We start from the raw sequence: 11,756 nt of genomic DNA on the forward strand, positions 1-11,756 counted from the left end.
AATATAATCTTTTCCAAATCTTTCCATTTCCTAACAAATGAGGCAGTGTCATTCTTTATGATGGAGCATAGAATATATATATGTGTGTGTGTGTACATATATATATATATGTGTATATATATATCAAGAAAATGTGATATATATATGTATATATATATCACATTTTCTTGATCCATTCATCTACTGAGGGGCATCTGGGTTGGTTCCATATCTTAGCTATCATGAATAATGCTGCAATAAACATAGTTGTGCTGGTAGCTTTAGTATGGCCTTGATTGTGATCATTTGGGTAAATGCCCAAAAGTGGGATCGCTGAGTCTTAGGGGAGCTCTATGTGGAGTCTTTTGAGGAACCTCCATACTACTTTCCAAAGTGATTGAACAAGTTTACACTCCCACCAACAATGCAGTAGGGTTCCCTTTTGGCCACATCCCTTCCAGCATCTGTTGTTATTAGAGTTCTTGATTATAGACATTCTAACTGGGGTGAGGTAGAATCTCAATGTTGTTTTGATTTGCATTTCTTTTCTGGCTAGAGAAGTTGAACATTTCCTTATGTGTCCATTGGCCATTCTTATTTCCTCTTCAGAGTAGTCTTTCTTTAAGTCTTTAGCCCACTTATTTATCTAGCAGTTGTTTCTTTGAGGATTTGTTGCTGGGGAATTAAATTTTTTGAGTTCTAAGTATATTTTAGATATGAGACCCTTGTCCATTGTATGGTTAGTGAAGATCTCCCAGTCTGTGAGCTTTCTATTGATCTTGCTAGCTATGTCCTTTGCCATGCAGAAGCTCTACAGTTTCATGCAATCCCATTTGTCCAAACCTTCCTTGATTTGTTGCGTCTCTGGGTCTTTATTAAGAAAATTTGGCATGTGCCAAGAAGCCCTAGAGTTTCTCCTATTCCTTCCTGTAATGTTTTCAGGGTGGGAGTGACTCTTTTATGTGTAAAAATATTCATTGTTCTCTAGTAATGCCTCTTGCCTTATATTCTTATGTTGATGTAATGACACTAGCTTTTGCTAGCTACTTTTTCATATTATATTGAGGCAATGTCTCCAGAAACAAGCTTGGAGGTGAGTCTGAATACATGTAGTTTATTTTAAAGTAAATTAAGCACCGTGGGTCAGAAAGTAGAAGTAGATGTGGAAGGAAAGAAGGAAAATAATAAGGATGGATTACAGAGACACTGTAGAGCTGCCTCAGGGCTTTCCACTTTAAGGGAAGCAAGCTGGAATATTTATCACCAGCTCATATCCATCACTAGGCTAGGTTGCTCCAAAGCACATCAACTATTCAGAATTTCTACTTCTGTCAATCATCATCCCTGCTTACAGGATTAAAGAATTACTGCACCAAGTACACATGCATCAACTCATCACAGGGCACTCCCTAAATACACACAAATACTCAAAAATAAATAAGGCATAAACTTGGGAAGCTTGGCTCACAGGGGAATCAGCTCTTAGGGCTTACAAACTCTTGAAAGGTCTCAAGAAAAGACAAACCACATTGATACACCCTTATCCAAACTAGCCAAAGAAAGGAAGAAGACCAAATTAACAAAACTAGAGATGAAAAAGGAGCTATTACAACAAAATTCTTTGAGGAAAATATTTTGGCAAGTCTGTCCTCCGGATCAATCAGACCCACCTAACCCAGGAACCTCTCTGAGTTGAGCAGGTCTCTCTCTGCTTCAGACCCCATTGTACCTTTCTCCCCACTGCTCCATGCTCAGGGAAGCTGGGCTTCTCTAAAGGCATCAGTTGGCACTGGGAGCTTCTAGCTTCTGGCTGGATCTAGCCAATGGCAGGTGCAATAAGAGGAGGAAAAAACAGGTAGTATTTCTTCTATCTTACTCCAGCAAGGGTAGAAATCTGATTGGACATGAGATCACTCCCAGTCTCATGTGTTACTGGCATTTTCACTGGGAGGAAGACCTGGTGCTTCCATGGGAGTAGGGAACATTGAGGGAAAACTCAGTGCTGCTCATCTATTGTCCTTAGCAAGCAAACTCAGCAGTGCCTTAAACAGTTGAAACATACATTTTCTTAAGGTAGACATCTTTATGAAACACAATAACATGGCTGAAAGCATGGTGTAGATATTCCTCTGCCTACTTGAAACCCATCCATCACTCTGAGTGGCACCACACCAAAGTATAATAACCATTAATTGAAGCCCACTCGATTGTACTTGAGTCCATCCAATGCCAACAACAGCCCTTGGGGTAAATGTTATTAGCCTCATTTCCTAAAAATGAAACAGAAACTCAGAGAAATTATAGTAATTGTTCACATAACAAGAAGCGCGCATGGCAGGAACCCAAGCTAAGAGCCTGATTAGGACTCCAGCTATGATTTATAGGTAGGACAGTAAGCCTGCATGATAGTCTCTGCCTCCAATATATGCCTTCAAACTGTCTGGTTCTCACTTGGGTCCCTAAAACATATCCTGTTTACATTCCTCCCACTGGAGTCAGTGTTTATTTCAGAAGGAAGAGCCCAGTTTCCTTCCCCCATTGACTTTGGGCTGGCTTTAGTGTCTTGCTTGACCAGCAGAACGCAGTAGAAGTGATACTTAGGGAGGAAAAAAACAGGGTCCTTCCAGTTTCTGCCTGGGCCTACTGAGCTGTCAGGTGAGAAGTCTGAGTGCCCTGACTCTTGTCATGTAAGAGAAGCCATGTGCTGGCATTCCAGCACCAATCCTATCCTCCCAGCTCCTCCTCCAGGCACTTGGCATCTACTGGACCAGCCCGCAGCTGAATACCATTAACGCACATACAGTAGAGAAGAAAATTTGGGTAAGTTCCTAAAAATATTGTCCTTTCAGGTTCATAGAACTGACAAAAGGCAGGACCTGAATTTGAATCTACATAGTTTGTTTTCCTACCATTTCCCTTGAATACTGTGCTTTTTTGTAAAGAAGTAACAAAAGGGGAATGGTTAATACTATTTCCAATATTTGAAATCTCAGAAGCACTGGAGAGAAGGGAGGTGGAGGCAGGGAGGGTAAGAGAAAAGGAAGACACCAAAACAGCTAGTCTCTATTAGCTCACAGATTCCAAACCAGGCACTGGTGGCTCATGCCTGTAATCCTAGCTACTAAGGAAGCTGAAGTCTGAGAATTGGGAGTCAAAGGCAGATGGGGCAAAAAAGACTGTGAGACTTTACTTTCCAGTTAACCACCAACCAGAAGTAGAAGTGTGGCCCAAGTAGTAGAGTTGCAGCCTGGAGAAAAAGAGGTAAGGCATGGCACCCAACGCTAAGAAAGAAGGAAAGAAAGAAGGAAAGAGAGAAAGAGAGAGAGAGAAAGGAAGGAAGCAAGGAAGGAAGGAAGGAAGGGAGGGAAGGAGGGAGGGAGGGAGGGAGAGAAGGGAAGGGAGGAAGGAAAGAAAGAAAGAAAGGAAGGAAGGAAGGAAAGAAAGAAAGGAAGGGAAGGGAAGAAGGAAAGAAAGAAAGAAGGAAAGAAAGGAAGAAAGAAAGGAAGGAAAGAAAGAAAGGAAGGGAAGGGAGGAAGGAAAGAAAGAAAGAAAGGAAGGAAGGAAGGAAAGAAAGAAAGGAAGGGAAGGGAGGAAGGAAAGAAAGAAAGAAGGAAAGAAAGGAAGAAAGAAAGGAAGGAAAGAAAGAAAGGAAGGGAAGGGAGGAAGGAAAGAAAGAAAGAAAGGAAGGAAGGAAGGAAGATGGGAGGGAGGATGGGAGGGAGGATAGGCGGGAGGGAGGAATAGAGGGAAGAAGGGAGGGAGAGAAGGAGGGGAGGGAGGGAAGGAGGGAGGAAGGAAGGAAGGAAAAAAGAAGGGAGGGAGGGAAGGAGAGAAAGAGGGGAGAGGGAGGGAAGGAGGGACAGAGAGGGGAGGGAGGAAGGCAAAGAAGGAAGGAAAGAAAGAAAGAAAGGAGGAAGGAAGGAAGGAAGAAAGAAGGAAGGAAGGAAGGAGATAGAGAAAAAAGGAAGGAAGGAAGAATGTTGGGGATTGAGCTTAGTGGAAGAACACTTGCCTGACAAGTGCAAGGCTCTGAGTCTTCAACTCTGGGGGGAAAAATGAGAGAAAGAAAGGAAGAAAGGAAAGGAAGAAAGAGAGAAAAGAAACTGACTTGAGTTGTTTGCTAGACGTTTTGTAAAAATGAAAGAGGCCCAAACTTTATCTGAAGGAGAATTATGGAGCAGCATGAAGTTAAAAGATCTTGGAGAGATAATATTCTTAATGTATTTGGATATGTTCATAGAGAAACAAAAGTTGAATCCTGGTGCTATCCATTAGAAGAAATGAAAAATATAGTAAAGTTTCCAAATTAACTTAGAAATAAAGAATTAAAAAATATCATTTTGATCAAAGAAGAAGTTGTAACTAAGATTATACATTATCCAGAAAGAATTGAAGTGCAAATATCTCATAGAAAAAGCTGTTGTACAGATAAACTTGAAATCAAAGAAAAATTTAGAACTGAAATTTTTAAAAAAAAAAGAAAATAAAAAAAAAAAAACAAAAAATAATATAAAAAAAAAAAAAAAAAAAAAAAAGAAAAGAAAAAATTAATAATGATCCTGTCTTTATTTTAAAAGGAAACCAGATGCAGATGGTTTTACAACTGAATTCCATCTAATATTTAAAGATCAAATCATTCCAGACCACAAGGAAGCTAGCATAATCTCATCAAAGTCTTATACTAAAATCTTACAAAGACAGAAGAGAAGCAGTAAACCCTTGAGCTCTTTCACTTAGGGGAAAGAATGCAAGATTTCCAGGTTATACCAAAAAACAATCTTAAAAAGAAAAGTTGTATAGTGTTAGCACAGAACTATATTAAGAAATCAATGTAAGCTAGTCACTGGTGGCTCATACCTGTAATCCTAGCTACTTAGAAAGCTGAGATCTGCAAATCACAGTTCAGAATCAGCCCAGGCAGGAAAGTCCATACAACTCTTACCTCTACTGAACCAGCAAAAGAGCTGGAAGTAGAGCTAGGCTCAAGAAGTACAGTACTTGCCTTGAGCAAAAAAGCTCAGGGATAGTGCCCAGGCCCAGAATTCAAGTCCTAGGATAGGCACACACACACACACACACACACACACACACACACACCACACACACCACACACACACCACACACACCACACAATTAACATAAATGACTTATTAATTAGAAAATTAAGTGACAAAATATTGCATGTGTAATAGATTCTAATAGATACTCTTAGTTTAAAATAAGAATAAAAAGATATTTATTTATATTATATAAGATATTTATTTATATTATTTATTATATCAATCATATCATTATATCATTAATAAAAATTATTAAATATAAATTAAATTAATAATTAAAATATAACATAAATGTGTTTATTATATTATATATATTTATGAAGCCCATTTACCATAAAGTAGCAGTGTAACACATTACCTGCACTGCGGCAGGTGTCCACTGTGAAGCATGTCTGGCAACTGCTCTTAGAGGTTCACTCACCCAGCCCAGATGTCAATGACCTCAGCTCAACTTATAGACTGGAATGTTCCCCATGGCCTCTGAGCTGAGATATGTCATGTCAATATCCGGTTCTCCATTTCCCCTGTTGCTTTAGCATTCACTGATAAGCTTCGAGAGATCCTGCTTTTTCATGATTGGACATGTAATTTTGCCATTGGTTCGGCATTTGTTTGTTGTCTTTCTTCTCTAGACAAGCTATTCCTTGGTCACTGGGACTACTGCAGTATATTTCTACTGGAAAGGTAAGGTAATTTTTCATTCTTTGGGCAGAATAACCAAGTTTTACCTTCATTGGTGCTTCATGAGGCTTCTTTTTTCTTTCTCTTCTTTCTATTTTTCTCTTGTAGAGTACTGGATCTGACACTCCCATCGAAGGCTCTGATCCCAACTCATCCCACACTTCCAGTTGAGTGGTGCTGCTCTCCTGTTGGACAGAAGAGATACCATGCCATCCAGAAAATCCCAAATGTCTCCTCTTGACTAGTATGAGTGACTGTAGCTTTCTTACAAATTATAGCTTTATCCTTACTCCCCTTTGTTCTCTCTGTAGATAAGATATATTGAAATAGTAATAGAACTGTCTCTGCTTTCTGACAATACTCAATCTAAATTAAAATTCTCCTTTTCCCAAACTATCCAATCCAAGCCCAAACCTGGGTTCTTTCTCATATCCTCTTATCCCAGTCACATCCTTGCCCTCCCATCGAATCCTCCTTCCTGTCTCCCGGCCCCTGTCAGCACTATTTCTACATGGTGTACCTCTTCCCTTGCTGCAGTGAATAAAGAAAAGAAATTTAATTTTCTCAGTGCAAGTATTCCTGTTCCTAAAGTGAACTGAAGATGATTTGAAGATTTTATGTCATTATTTTATAATATATATATGGTATATGATGATAGATATAGGTGTATGCATATTTACAATTCCTATGTATGTGCTCTGAAGGTATGTCTTCTAATCCATCACAGTTCATTTGCTTGATGCTTAAATTCTCCCAATATTGTCTATGGAAGACCTTCAAACTAACTTAAGTGACTCTTCAACATAGCATCATTATCTTCTAAAAGAACCCTTGGTGTTGGCACAGCAAGATGTCCCAGGTATAATCAATATCTCCCCTGTTACAGACCTGGACAAAAGATTTAAAAAGTCAATAACTTCCTGTAACTCCATGAAAGGCTCAACTCCGGGGATTTCACCAGGTCAGGTTTGGCCCCTCTCTCCAATACGCCAACAGAGGAAAGAGATGCACCCCATGGGACAAAGTCAACATGTCAGCCCATCTTCAGGACACACACACCATGAGCTTCAGGTTTGTCAAGCAGTCTTGGTCACAAGCTCAGGGTGGTCAGGTGTCACCTGGTCACCACAAGAAAGGCACTGTGGCTTGTGGGCTAGCTCTAACACACGTCACAGATGATATTGATCACTCCCTTCTTTTCTGAATTCCCAGCTGTTGGCAAGGTGACTACAGAGAAAATAACTCAGAGCAAAGACAAAAAAAAGCGGGGGAGGCAAAAATGCTAACCTTTTCTCCTGCTTTAGTTCCCCTAGGGATATGCTCAGGCTCAGATAAGGAGCATGTGGTTTTCAGCAAGAGCAGTTTCTAAGTACCTGTTATATTCAGAAGTTGCAAGTCAAATTCTTGCATAGTTTGTTAGTGGGAGATCAATCTCCATAACGTTTGGAGAAATTACTGTTAGGATGTTTACCAATATAGAAAGTAATCATACCTATTATCTCACCAATTCCATTCTTTAGAATCTAACATAGCAGGATCAAAATCAGAAAAATGTAAGACATACCTATGAAAACTTTGTTTCAATATTGATTATATTGGCAGAAAAATGGAAGCAGAGTATCCACCAAAGGGAATAGTAAATAAGTTAAATTATATACAGAAGATAGAATGTTATGCACCTCTTTTTTGTGTGTGAAAATATTGTACAGAGGGGTTACAATTACATGGGCAAGATAATGAGTACATTTCTTATCAACCATTGTAGCCTCCTACTTTGTTTCCCCTTCCCACCCCTTCCCATCCTTGCCCGTCCCTCCAGCCCAATCCTACTCCCCCCCACAACCAAAGTTGTAAAGTTCGTTTTCAACGTAACAACTTGCACATTTCATTGTTGCAATGGGTCCACCTGTATCCCTAGTTAAATGATTTGTTTTTTCCCTTCCCCTCCAAAAATTATACCGACATCAAATACAGTGAAAGCAGGAGTTATACTGTGGAGGAGGGCCATAGAAAGCAACAAAGAAATCGTCTTATAAATATGTTAGAAACAATCACAAGAAAGAAAAAACATTTGAATACATATCTTAAGGGTTCATTTCCCTAACATCAACTTATCTGACCTTTTCTGCTTGACTCAGACATATACTAGTTATTGCAAATAAGGGAAACCATGGAACCTATGTTTCTTTGGGCTTGGCTTACTTCACTTAATATAATTTTTTCCAAGTCTTTCCATTTCCTAACAAATGGGGCAATGCCATTCTTTCTGATGGAGGCATAAAATTCCATTGTGTATATATACCACATTTTCTTGATCCATTCATCTACTGAGGGGCATATGGGTTGGTTCCATATCTTAGCTATTGCAAATAATGCTGCAATAAACATAGTTGTGCTGGTAGTTTTAGTGTGGTCTTGTTTGTGAATATTTGGGTAAATGTCCAAAAGAGGGATTCCTGGGTCATAGGGGGGTTCTATGTGGAGTCTTTTGAGGAACCTCCATACTGCTTTCCAAAGTGGTTGAACGAGTTTACACTCCCACCAACAATGAAGTAAGGCTCCCTTCTGTCCACATCCCCTCCAGCATCTGTTGTTATTAGAGTTCTTGATTTTTGCCATTCTAACTGGGGTGAGGTGGTATCTCAATGTTGTTTTGATTTGCATTTCTTTTATGGCTAGGGAGGTTGAGCATTTCTTCATGTGTCTATTGGCCATCCTTCTTTCCTCTTCAGAGCAGTTTCTCTTTAAGTCTTTAGCCCACTTATTTATTGGGCAGTTGTTTCTTTGAAGATTTGTTGTTGGTGATTTAATTTTTGAGTTCCAGGTATATTTTAGATATGAGACCCTTGTCCATTGTATGGCTAGTGAAGATCTTCTCCCAATCCGTGGCCTTCCAATGAACCTGCCAACCAAGGCCTTTGCCATGCAGAAGCTCTGCAACTTCATGCAATCCCATTTGTCCAACCTTTCTTTGATTTGTTGTGTTTCCGGGTCTCTATTCAGAAAATTTCAGCCTGGGCCAAGGAGACCTAGGGTTTCTCCTATTCCATCCTGTAATGTTTTCAGAGTGTCTGCTTTGACTTGGAGGTCTTTAGTTTTCTACAAGTAGTTAACTAATTTTGCCAGCACCATTTACTGAAGAGGCTGTCTTTCTTCCATTCTATTTTTTTTTAGCTCCCTTATGGAAGATTATATGGCTATATAGGTAGGTTAATTTCTGGGTTTTCAATTCTATTCCACTGGTCCTGAGGTCTGTTCTCGTGCCAGTACCAAGCTGTTTTGGTTACTATGGCTTTGTAGTAGAGTTTGATATTTGGTATTGCTATTCCTCCAGCACTGTTCTTTCTGTTAAGGATTGTTTTTGCTATTCAGGGTCTTTTATTGTTCCATATGAATTTTTGGATTGCCTCTTCTATTTCCTTGAAGAATGAGGTTGGAATATTGATCGGTATCACATTGAATTTGTAGATAGCCTTGGGAAGTATTTATGTACCTCTTTTATAAACATGAGTTATAACTGGTTGTGCTACAGTGTGAGATATATAGCTTGCTGTAATATGAAAGCTAACTCTTCTATGCTTCTATTTTAACTTGTCATGAAGGAGGAATTTTTTTTTTTGGTTATGTGGTGCTGAGGAATTGAACCCAGGGCCTCAGGCATGCAAGGCAAGCGCTCTACCACTGAGCCACCTCCCCAGCCCCTGAAGGAGGAATTTTTAACACCTGTGAACTCAAAGGTATGGGAATGGTGCCAGACCTTCTTTGGCCTATTTAAATGAGTAGAATATTGTGTGTGTGTGTGTGTGTGTGTGTGTGTATCAAGATTCCTTTTTATTTAAAAAAATAAAACATAAGGAAAAGCAAGTAAGCATTAATCCAAGTAACAACTGAACTTTGATTTAAACAGTTTTTTTTTCTATATAGGCTATTGTATAATAGAAGATAAACATTGTAGGGGAAATGTTGGAGTTACAGGTATGTACTACCATACCCAACCATGCGACAGCTTATTTACTCAGACTTCTCTGGGGAGCCTGAAATCTAAACCTTTACTGAACAGCAGGCAGTCAGCCACAGTGAGCCCATATTTTAAATTAAGACCCACAATGGTGAGTTAGAGACGTCTTATTTCTACCCACACTCACAATGAGAAAAACACTCAATTCCTCAGTTGACGGGGACAGAACATTCACCTTGTAGTCTCATAGACTTCCCTGTAACTAAGTTTGCACTTGGCTCCTTACTACAAAAAGTACAGACATATAGAAATTTTATGGAACTGGGGACAAAACAACTCTGGGAAAAAGTACCTGAAGTCATTATATTTTGGTGATTTAAAAATAAATGAACAGAGCTTTTCAAAGATATGGGCACTAAAGCCAAATGGAAAAGAAAGCTGAAATGAGAAAAAGGTTCACCCTTTACCCACAGCAGAAGGACTTTCTGCCCAAAGTAATTTCCGTTTTCCGGGTGAGTGGGTTTGCATTATGGCCACACTAATGCAATAGTTCTATGTATGAGTAATTTTTTTTTGTTCCACTCAGCAATTCTAACTCCACTGATCAAGCCTTCCTGTGGATGAAATAGTATGTTTACTCTTATCAAAAATGCATTTCCATATGAGACTAATTTGTGACAAACAAAAAAAGAAACCATTACTACTAAAGATGATATAAACAAAACCCTGGTTATACTCAGGGACCTGAGAGCTTTCAGGAATCACTTATTATGTGGGTTTAAGTAGAATTTGCTGTTGGCACAATAGTCCTAAGCCATTTTTTTATTTGTTGTTTTATAAGCAGGAGGCAGAAAGTACACTTTGCCCGAAGCCTGATGTTATATGAACAGGAAAGCTAATATTTCTCCTCTTTCTCTGAATTCATTTCTCTTTCTGGGATTGCAGCAGAGCTAAGAGACAGCCACTGTCTGCTGTCCAATCACATGATGTGGTTTAGGGCCTGGTGTGTGGGGCACGCATTTGTCACTAGCTCTAGCTTAATTATTCTGAATAATTTAGTTTAGTGGGGGTGGAATGGAAGGATCCTGTCCCCCCCACACACACACAAAACTTAAAAGTTTAAGTTTCATCTAAGGTTGCAAGCATTGAAACTTCCATTGATGAATATGTGGTCTTGTCTGACTTAACTTACATTTTAACTTGGAGACTATCCTAGCCAAGTGAGCATTATTGGTTAACCAAAACAATGCACACACAAAAATAAAATAATTAAAATAGCCTGGCACCAGTGTCTCATGCCTGTAAATCCTAGCTACTTAGGAGACTGAGGTTTGAGGATCCTGGTTTGAAGCCAGCCCAGGCAGGAAAGTCCTTAAGATTCAAGTCTCCAAGTAAGCACTCAAAAAGCCAGAAGTAGAGCTATGGCTCAAGTGGTAGAGGGCTAGCCTTGAGCAAACAAAGTAAAATAAAGCTCAGGGACAGTGCCCAGGCTCTGAGTTCAAGTGTCAGGACTAGCAGACACACCAAAAATTTAAGACAACCAAAAACCAGTGTATACACACACACACACACACACACACACACACACACACACACACACACACTTACATATACAAAAACACATACAGATAGAGAGATTTATATACATACCTCCACACACAGCCCTATCTTGTATGTTGGTTATTGATAGCTAGAAACGTGCTGATTAAGCATGTTATTAGACACGTTAGACACTGTGTAGACATCATAGAGTATGCTTCCACAAATGAAGGTTGCTATAACGTCACTAGGCCATATAATCTTCTGGGGCCATAGGTGTTTATGAAGTCTGTCACTGAATTGTGTTATATTGAATATAGTGTATGTTTCTCCTTTATAGATACAAATATAATATATACTAAATTGTAAATATAGACATGGACACATATATATGCATGTATCTACATATGTGTATTATGTATGCATATACTTGTGTATGTGTGTGTGCCAGTCTTGAGGCATGAACTCAGGGCCTAAGTGCTGTCCCTGACCTTTTTTAGTCAAGGCTGACACTCTACTACTTGAGCTACCACTCTACT

Source organism: Dipodomys ordii, unplaced genomic scaffold (genome assembly GCF_000151885.1).
Source record: "Dipodomys ordii isolate 6190 unplaced genomic scaffold, Dord_2.0 Scaffold76, whole genome shotgun sequence".
NCBI classification, from domain to species: Eukaryota; Metazoa; Chordata; class Mammalia; order Rodentia; family Heteromyidae; genus Dipodomys; species Dipodomys ordii.